Source organism: Marmota marmota, unplaced genomic scaffold, assembly GCF_001458135.2.
Source record: "Marmota marmota marmota unplaced genomic scaffold, marMar, whole genome shotgun sequence".
NCBI lineage: Eukaryota > Metazoa > Chordata > Mammalia > Rodentia > Sciuridae > Marmota > Marmota marmota.
In genome coordinates this window covers 42,178-52,504 of record NW_026000221.1, presented here as the reverse complement: position 1 = coordinate 52,504, position 10,327 = coordinate 42,178, and the positions used below count along the sequence as shown (strand labels likewise).

General features: G+C 35.8%; 1 long non-coding RNA gene across 1 annotated transcript; it reads right to left on the bottom strand.

Moving 5' to 3' along the window:
- Window positions 1-2,070: 2,070 nt before the first annotated feature.
- LOC125612948 lies at window positions 2,071-9,317 on the bottom strand. Its single transcript, XR_007343429.1, has 2 exons — window positions 6,890-9,317; window positions 2,071-6,859 (listed from the first exon to the last, which is right to left on the bottom strand). It is a non-coding gene; the product is annotated as an uncharacterized LOC125612948 (long non-coding RNA).
- Between the last annotated feature and the right edge of the window lie 1,010 nt (window positions 9,318-10,327).

Genomic DNA, 10,327 nt, shown 5'->3' with positions numbered 1-10,327 from the left:
TTTTTTACTAATTTCTGATCCCATATTTCTACTATAATACAACCCAACAAGATGACGCCAAACAAAGCCGAGACAGAATGAAACAAAAATGGAACAATACAAAATCATTATATCAGCCTTTCTATCCTCCTGAAATGTCCATCCGTCCTTTCTCCCTATCTGTTCCTCAGATGCAAATATTTTTTCCTCAGATGTGAGCGGTTTTTATTCCGTCTCACTCATCTCCAGGGACAGTCAACTTAAAACAAAAGCAAAACAAAACAAAAGAAGAATCTTAAAATGGCTACCCATCCTCTTGCCCTGCCCTCAGGGGTGATCAGTTTACCTTATCACTTACCCTCTGTCGTTCCCCATATGGGCCACCAAATGCTGCAGTCTGGCTGGGCACAATTCAGGAGCCACTTGTCAAAAGGATCGAACTTTATTTTTAGAACACACACACCACACCACACAGCTCCTCAGGAAAAACCCTCAGAGCCCAACTGCCACCACCGGCTTCTCACAAGCCTCTCAACCTTCCCCACTCCTCCTGCTCTTGAGGCCGATTGGCTGGGTTGCATGAGTGGAGCCAAAAAAAGTCCCCCAATGAGCAGCTCCATGGTCTGAAAGGGCAGGGAAACAGCCCAATGAGCATCATCGCAGAGGAGCCAATCAGTTGGTAGCTAGAAGTTTGCTGGGGCTGCTGTGAGCCAATCATCAGCTGGCAGCTGGAAGTTTGCTGGCAGCTGGAAGTTTACTGGGGCCCCTTTAGGCTGTGGCTCTCAACACTAATGGTGCTTGGGAATGAAACTATGTCCATGGGTGTGCCAGGAAGGCACTTTATTACTGAGTTTAATTCTGATCTCTGGATACCTAATTTTCTGATACATAGCCCTTACAGAATATCTTTGAAATGTTGTTTATGCTATACCAGACACATTTTTTTAACCAGAAGTCTTTATGGAGTTTATTACTCAAACATCAAGACTGTTACTCTTAGGGTATATACAAATGACTTTGAAACACAGTATTTATATCTGAAAATTCTGCAAGGTTTCTATCACTGTTTCATTGTATTGCTATATCTGAATACTTTATACTTCATCATATATTTTTTGTCTTGGATATGGGTACTGTATCAGTGTAGAAGAGTGTGAGAAGAAATTTGACCTTGGTTAAAGTGGAGGATACAGGAAAAGAAGATTCACCAGGTTCCTACATGTGTAAAAAAAAACAAAAAACAAAAAACAAAAAAAAAAAAACAGTGTTTTGGCTATTATGCTAAAAGCACGTATCAGATCCTATTAGTTCAAAAACCTCTCTCTGGTGAGAAATAAAGTATATTTTCCCCTGGAATCTCATAACAACTTTGGATTTATTAATTTTAAGATAAGTGATGTACAGGATACTTATAATAAAATGGATTAAATAATTCTGATAGTTCACTTGATGTTTGTGCTGCCAATTATTACTTAGCCTTTGGGACTTCCTTTGAGAGGAGCCTGGCTAGAGTCCACAATCATGTGATATGGTTTTTGGTTGAATCCACGCATCAAAGACAGTGTGTGAAACACAAGAAAAATCTCATCTCCCCAAGACAATATCAACTGTACTGTTACAGTTAATGTATCAAATAATTCTGTAGAGCCTGTGTTGTGCTCTATGTACAACTTTGTTTTGTGCCCTTCACCAACTGTGTGGTCAGTCTGTAGTAAGAAATAATAAAATGTATAATCATATGCACTTTATTTTATACTTTTTATGTAAAAATAAACATTTGCTGAAGAAAAACCTGACTGGAAATTTTGATTAACTTTAGTAAATCCATACATACTTACACATACCAATGAAGTGTTTGCTCATATTTTTTTGACTTGTTGTTTCCTTGTTATTTTCTCAACCTTGGACCCAGATCCTTTTGAATGCTAAGCAGTTGATGGACCACTGAGCCTCACCCCAGACCTCTCTGATTTACTAGTGGTTTTGGTTTATCCAAGTTTCAGAAAATTGCCCAACAAGCACCTAAATTAGTTCTGTCAACATAGGAATATATTGCCTTAGGAGAAACTTATGGTAAATGAAAGCAACATCCACAGTTGTCATGTTTTATTAAATATCTCATTTGAAATCTTAAGTAATAGTCAGGAGCAGAATTTCACATTCCAGAGGATCAATTATTAATTTATTCATTTTATTCAACTTCATTCCATACAGGTCACTGAAAAATTTCTATCCTTTGTATTTCTGAAAATATTTCCTCTATTCAGGCATGCATCCATCAACTTCCTATTGCACTGTCACTTTCTCATTATTCATCTCCATTCATGCACATGCCTCTCAAGTTCACATGCCCCTCTAGTTCACATGCCTGGAGCATTGAGAGTTTTCCAGCTCTATGTGCATCCATAGCATATATGACCATTGGCCCTCTTTGGAATGTGGATGTCCAAGCACCTTAAATTTCCTGGACAACTTTCACAAGTACCAAATCTGCCTAGATTTGTATTGTTAGCCCTTTTTCTGCCTGCAGTGTTCTTTGGCAATTTCCCTCACCAATGCCTATATCATCAGATGAATACTCTCCCATTTAACCCTTGATCTATGTCATGCTACTGTCTTCCATATTTCCACAATTTCTTCCTCTGGCTGTTAGTCTCACTCCTCAAGTCTCTATACATCTCTGTCTCTAGAACAGACACCATTCTGTCACCTATTATCACCTCTAAGTCTTAACACAAACTCAATTATTGGTGGAAATAAATAAAACTGTTGATACCAACTTGATGTAAAAGCAGCTCCCTCAAGTCCAGGAACTGATGGACTAGACAACAAAAGGAATAATTTACAGGTCACATGGTTATTACCAAACATGGTCAATGTCTGAAGTAGATCCAGGGGACCAAAACCACTTTATGTCAGGAATAACAGGAATAATCATGGAAGTTAAAAAAAAAGAGTGATTCCTAATAGAAGAAAGGAAGAAAAAGGAATGGAAAGGAAAAGGAAAGGAACATGGGGTTCTTGACAAAGGTGTATTTAGGACACCAAAAATGATACACTGTGATTCTACATGATACTATTAGGTCAAAGAGATAGATAGTAAACAGTGTGAAGTTTCCTGTTTTCATTGTCATTTTACTTACTTATTTATTTTTTTCTGTGAAATATTCTTTTACTTTGACTGGATGAATGAGTTATGATATACATTGAACATGGTGGTCTCTAGTCTAGTGTCTCTGAAGTATTGGACCCATTAAATTACTTCCTAAAAGACTCAATGTGCACTGGGTGCAGAGGGCCTCACCAAGAATTGCAGATACATAGGAGGCTGAGGCAGGCTGACATCAAGTTTCCAGCAAATCAGGGAATTTATAAACTCCCTGTCTCCAATACAAAGTCCTGGGATTTGAAATAGGTGCTACAGTTCTTGCCAAGGATACACAAGTCCCTGGGTAGAATCCCCAGGTCCACATACAAACAACAATAAAAAAGTTTTAAACCACATTAATATTTACCTAAAATTATGCTTAATTTACAATTATAATTATGAAAAAGTAATTATATGATTATTAGTATTATCTCTTTTTATTTGGTAGATGTTCACTTACTGTAACAGTTTTAAATAGTTTAAATATATGTATGCATTCATCAGCAGAGTCACATTTGGACATGTCATCAGTAGAAGAGCAGGAGAAGCTTGATGACACTGAAAATAGCCAGCACCAGGTGTGTAAATGTGTCAATTTAAATTTCTAGTCTATTTCTCTTTTCCTTCTTCTAGAAGTTAAATTAGGCCAAATGACAGGACCTCATAGAATACTCTTTTGGGACTCATAATTTATTATTTAAATAATAAATATAAATAATACAATTACTAACCATGTTTATTCTAGCTCTTTAGTGGATGTTAGAAAAAAGACTTTGAATGTAGTTAATGGGAACTTGTGAAATTTCGGAAGTGTCATAATGCCTCCTTTTCTCCTGTTGTTTGTGTTATAAGGTTGAAGTGTTGCATGTATTTGGATGGATTTCTCTTCCACTGTTATGTTTGTGTGCTTTTAGTGTACAGGATTATCTTTGGGATATGTACTTGACAGGAGTTATATCTCTGGATCAAGTCTGCAAATGAGCATGTTAAACATTGCTAGTTTCACTCACCAGCATTTCTTTAAGGGGAGAAAATAAAGTTTGGCAACAACCACAGCCTAAGGCAAAACATGTATCACCTATAAATAATCTGCATATTTTTAAAGACATTTATAAAACCATAAAATTAAGGGAAGCAGTAGAAAACAACAATGCCCAAATGGCTGAAAAAATATGGCTTCATGAATAAAATTATCAGGACATATTTTAAAAAGGAAGGAGGACAGATAATAGTGTGAGTAAACATGAAAGAAGAGGAGATAAGGGTAAAATGCAATGAAAATGAGAAAAGGAAAGGAATAAAAATGAGACTAAAAATGGGATCCAGGCACCAAAATCAAGAAATGATTTTACTAACTTAGAAATCAGCTAGAATATGAAAAAACAAATAATGTGGGAACCCCATACAAAAAATAGACAAAAAAAGACAAGAGCAACACTACCAAGATTTTCAGATTTTTTCCATATACTAATGTCATTGAAATGGAGATTCTTCTATCCAGGATTTCTAATTTTAGAAATATATAGCTTTGGTGTATTTCTAGGAAGTAATCACACTCCAGCTCTTTCCTTACCTGCTCTAGCCCAAACAGTGCTAACATGGTCGTGGAGTTTAAAAGCTGGACTCCTTTGTTCCTTGCCCTATTCAACCCAGAGGATGTTGAGGGAATTTTGCAAGTTGCAGAGGAACTCTCATTTACGTTATTTGTTTTTGTATTCAGCATATGAGTCTATCAAATGTAGGAACTGCATCCATTTGAAAGAGGTAGAGATCCTGTGGCCCTAAATGCTACAAACTGTGCAAAAGGCAAAACACATCTGTTCCTGAAGAAAGCTTTGAGCACATTCCTGTCATTCACTATCGTGAGCCCATATGATCAGGGTAATCTTCCACCACTCTTTGAGGAGAGCTGGCTATGTGACTTTGAGGTACAAGACATGCAGCTGTTTCTGGTCTCTCACTTCTAAAAGGGGGTTGCCCTCAGGACTCTACAGTAATCCCCAGGCAGGGGGTGCCACCAACCACGTATGTGGTGATAATGTGGACAACAACTCCAAATGCCTCTCAGCAGAGTGGGTTGAACATTCCTGGTATATCTGCCCATGTGTGTTGTGCTGCATGCAGCCAGTCTACCAGACTCATTTCGGGCATTTTCTCTCACAGAGCTGCAAACACCACATTTCAATGAAAGTTCCACAATCTTTTAATCTTTAAGTAGATCACAGGACCATGCTCTAGGCCCCCAGAGCTCTCAGCAGATTGATGTCTCAGGTTCTCTTCTATACTCACGTGATTCTTGTTGTAAGTTCCTCTAAAACAATGTTTTATGCCACAGTTCAGTCTTAAGATTTTAAAAACAGAATGGTATTTTTTCTGATATCCCAAGAAGAAAGCCATAGGTAAAGTAACCTGAGTGAAGAGGCTCCTGCACATGCCTCCCAAGTCAGCCTGGAAGATTTGGCAGTACATCAAATTTCCTTGACATCTCAGGGAAAATTCAAGTCTCTCATTAGCTAAAACTGTTGTATTTGAATTAGAATAATATATGAAAGTTTTCTATTTTTTTGCTATAAAATATCATTTTTGTATAAATTTAGGGAGATTTTGATGTGAAAATTTTCATATTTTAGAAATATTTAGGGCACTGTTTTAATACATTATATAGGGATTCATTTTGACCTCTTGTATCATTGTAAACCAATTTTCTTAAAGTCATTTGTTTTTATCTGTCCTTCTGTTGATGGGCATCTGGGCTAGTTCCATAATTTTTTAATTGTGACTCACACCACTACAACATTGAAATTAATGTGTCACATGTATACTGATATTAGTACATTGATATTAAGAGGAGGAAATGGGAAAGTGGGTCATATTGTTGTCATTTTCCTAGTAGTCTGAAAAATCTCCATACTGATTTACAGAGTGGAAGTTCTCATTTTCAGTCTCACAGTGTATGCTTTTACTGTGCCCCTACATTCTCTCCAGCACTTATTATTTGAATACTTTATAAATGTCATTCTGAATAGGGTGAGCTGAAATATCAATGAAGTTTTGAATGTTTTTTCACTGACTGCTAGAAATGTGAAAATTTTTTTTCATATATTTGTAGACAATTTATATTCCTTGTTTTTAGAACTATCTATCTCATGCTTTTCTACATTTCCTAAATGGGTTGGTGAGATTCTTCTAAAGCCGAATGGTAGGAGATGACTCTTCAGCTGTTTTTCCCCCTGGCATGTCTGCTGCCTGTTTGTATTATGAATGCATTTCTTCTTTTAAAGGCCAGTATTTCTGAGTTTCATCTGGTCCCAGTCTCTCTTTAGTGGCTCTCCAGCATTTTCCCACAGAACATCCTTTTTTATCATGTGCTTATATAGTTTTGACTGACTCCCATCTCTGAAAATAGTCAGTCAGCACTGTATAATTCTCTGCTGCCACTTTTCGCTTTTGGAGTACCTCTTAGTTTTTATGCCAAAGGAAAGTATTGCATATTCTACCCAAATTGTTTGTACTGTTATGTTCAAGTAAACTATGATCCATTTTTCTTACTACATTGTCCTTTTTAAAAATGAGATTTCAACTTGTTAATTACTTTGCTGAAATACATTAAATTTTGGAAGACTATGACTCAAATGAAGCACGTGCAATAGTGTGTCATTCCTACCCAAAATGACAGAATTGAAATTCTTTTATTACAAAAAATTGGCCTTTTAGTGTTTGAAATGTTGAATACTATAAAAGATAAAGTGCATTTATTAAAACAGTTTTAAAGAAGATTTCTACTGTATTGTAGAATTGCTAGGAAATGCAAAGTTGAATGATTAAATACTGATGCTATGTGTTTTCATTATATGCACATCAGTGAGATTGTTGTGAACACATGTCTTCCATCCTGGTTTTACCCCATCAGTACCACACAAATGTAAGAGCTCATCTTAATCTGGAGAGCCTGGGATGCTGTGTTTTATGGAAAGTTTTGTTGCTCTTAAAGCATTTCCATTTATGATGGTTTCACAACTAGAAATGTGGTGATGATTAAAGAGTATGGATGAAATCTTTATGCAACTCATTATTGATAATACTTTCACCAGAGTTACTCTGAGTATCATCCAGAGATGTGTGCTTCTTGTATATCTGTTGAATCCTATGAAGGAGCAAAGAATAAAATAATTGGACACGAACAAGGTAAGATCCATAAATTGATAAAATGGTGAGAATATTGCCTTAAAAATGAATATTAGAATATTTTAACTGTAAGGATGTAACTGTTATATATCTCATAAGGAAAAAAAAACATAGGTAATAAATGGGATATATTACTAGGATTTGCCATAGTTTAAATTGGGAGTATTGCTAAATGAACTAAAATATGATTTGCAATTCATTATATTATTAAATCACAATAAAGTTGGAAATAAAGATAATGAAAGAAGAAGAAGGAACAAACACTGAGAAAGGCAGTGAGCACAGGGAGTGAAAGAAGAAGAAACATTGGTACTCAGTGAACAGAAACAAATTCAATCATATATAAGAAGGAAAGAAGCAGGGATTTCAATGTGTGGAAGAATTTATGAGTTTCCATTTCCAAAATTAAATTAGAGGTAGAGTAAAATTTTCTGAATCTTCTTGACTTAGTCACAAAATTGAGGACTGAAGAAGTGACCCCACAGTGCTAATTTTATTTACCACAAATGATTATAAAGGTGTAAAATTTAGTGACACAAAAGATGTTGGGACTACCTACAAAAAGTATATAGGGCAGAAAAATAAACAAGGGAATTAGAAACAAGTATGAATGGTTGTGGAGTGATCCACAAATCCACAAATACCTAAAGTTCACTTTGGAAAGATTACTGCTCTTTCTAAACTTTCACTTTGAGAGGGAAATCCTAGGGAGAAACACAAAGCTACATTCAAGTTAAGGTAGAGGTATTAGAAGCCAAACAAGTTCACCATGGAAGCCTGAAACTTTAATGAATCATCTCTTGTGGACCATGTTTAAAAGTTCATTCTTACTCAGCAGGTCTTTGCCTCTACATGTCAATTATATTCTAAGGTGACTCCAAAGATCTTAATCTGCAGACAGCATATTTTGGAGCCACTAATAGGATGTCCATTTGGGAAATATAAATGAACAGCTATTTTTTCCTACAATTCAGGACACAAGCAGATCAAGTGCCAGCATAAATCTTGCTTTCATTCTAAGCATGTCACTTGGGAAGTGTGAAGAGTTCAAAAGATAAAGACATAGACATCATATTTCTAAGAAAAATTTGCCATATTGACAGGCCAGAGGGGGTGAAAGTGACTCATACAAAGAATGTAAAATGTAAAGAATCAAGCTCCCAGCTCTGGAGGTTACTTGGTCAAAGCTAAAGGGAAGAGAAAGGGAGGGAGGGACCAAAGAGGAAATGAGAAAACTAGGAAAATTTTACTGAGGAAAATGAGAAAACTTAGAGAATGTTATATAGTGTTTTCAGGGTGTCTTCCTTCAAACCAAAGTTGATAGTATTCCTAGTTCAGAGATGATTTGCACCAGTAGGGACTAGAAGAATCAGTGCAACATGCATCTACCAATTTCTGTCCACCATATCTATTAGGCACCATGATGAATACAGCATCCATAAGAGTCATTCAGATGAGCAAGCAAGCATTTTTGAAATATTGGTTGTTTTTTAGACAGAAAATATTTTCATTTTTATTTATTGTCATTATTATTATTGTTTTATTATTCTGTTGGTCAGTTGGATGTTCCTGAGCATGTCAGAAATTCACTCTTATCACCAAGCTAATTTCTGAATGCTATTAGATAGCTAATTTTCTGATCAATCAGGTCTTTCAGAAAAATACAAAAAGTTGTCTAGATATGCCATCCCAGAGTCATTTTTAAACTAGAAGTCGTTTGTAATTTATTTTTAAACAGCAAAACTCATATTTTTAGTGTGCATACTAATGATGAAATACAATCGCTTATTAATATCTAATAATTCTGCAAGGTTTTAGAATACTTTCCCTGTGGATTGTAATATCTGAATTATTAATGCTTTATCATACATGTTTTCTTGGATGTGAGAGCAGTATCTTGCAAAAGAGTGGAAAAAGAAACAAGATGTTGGTTAAAAAAAAAGGATTCTGGAAAAGAAGATGAACCAATTTCCCCCATGGGTATGATAAAACACCCATACATGTATTTGCTCAATGTGTTGGGAGGATTTGGCTCAACACACATGTATTGATGATTGCATCCAAGTTCTAAAATATTTCTGTAAAATCATGAGGAAATTAACTCTTCAACTAAATAGTGAGTTGAGAATATACTTGCACATACTGATGAAATGTTTGCTTATATTTCTGTGACATGTTCTGTTTGATAATTGTCATCTTAATGGTGGGCACTGAACCAGATCCTTTTGAATACTAATCAGTTTCTCTCCTGCTGAACCTCTCCCACAGACCTCTCTGATTCTCTGGTTTTGTATATATCCAAATTTCAAAAATAAGCCCAAAAATTTCCTAAAGAATTTCCCTCAATATGGGAAGATATTGCCATAGGAGAAAGTACATGATAGAAGAAATCAATATTCACAGTTGGTATGTTTTATTACATATCTCATTTGAAATCTTGAGTAACAGTCAGGTGCAGAATCTCACATTCCTGGGGCCCAGCTTCTTTCTTTCTCATTCAGTCAACTTTCATTCTACACAATTCATTTAAGTTTTTCTAATATTTCTGAAAAGACCCCCACACATACCAATTCAGGCCTGAATCAACTTCCTAGTGCACTGCTGCCTTCTCATTATTCAACTCCATTCATGCACATGCTCCTCCTGTTCAACTGCCCATAGCATTGAGATTGTTCCAGCTATTTATGCATGTATTGCATGTATGACCATCAGCCCTCTTTAGAATGTGGATATCCAAGCATCTTACCTTTCCTAGAAAACTTTCATGATAGAAATTGTACTAACTCTGTATCTTGATCCCTCTCTCGTCTGCACTGTCCTCTGGCAGTTCTCCTTAGCAATCCCTATATTGTTAGAGAAACATGTTCCCATTTAACCCTTTTCTCTATGCCATGTTATTTGTTTAATGTTAATTAAATATCTAAGGTCAATATTACTGTGGTTTGAAATTTGTCTCCAAGCTTTCCATGCTCTCCTCATTTCCTGCCTCAGGCCGATGACCCCACTTTTTAAGTT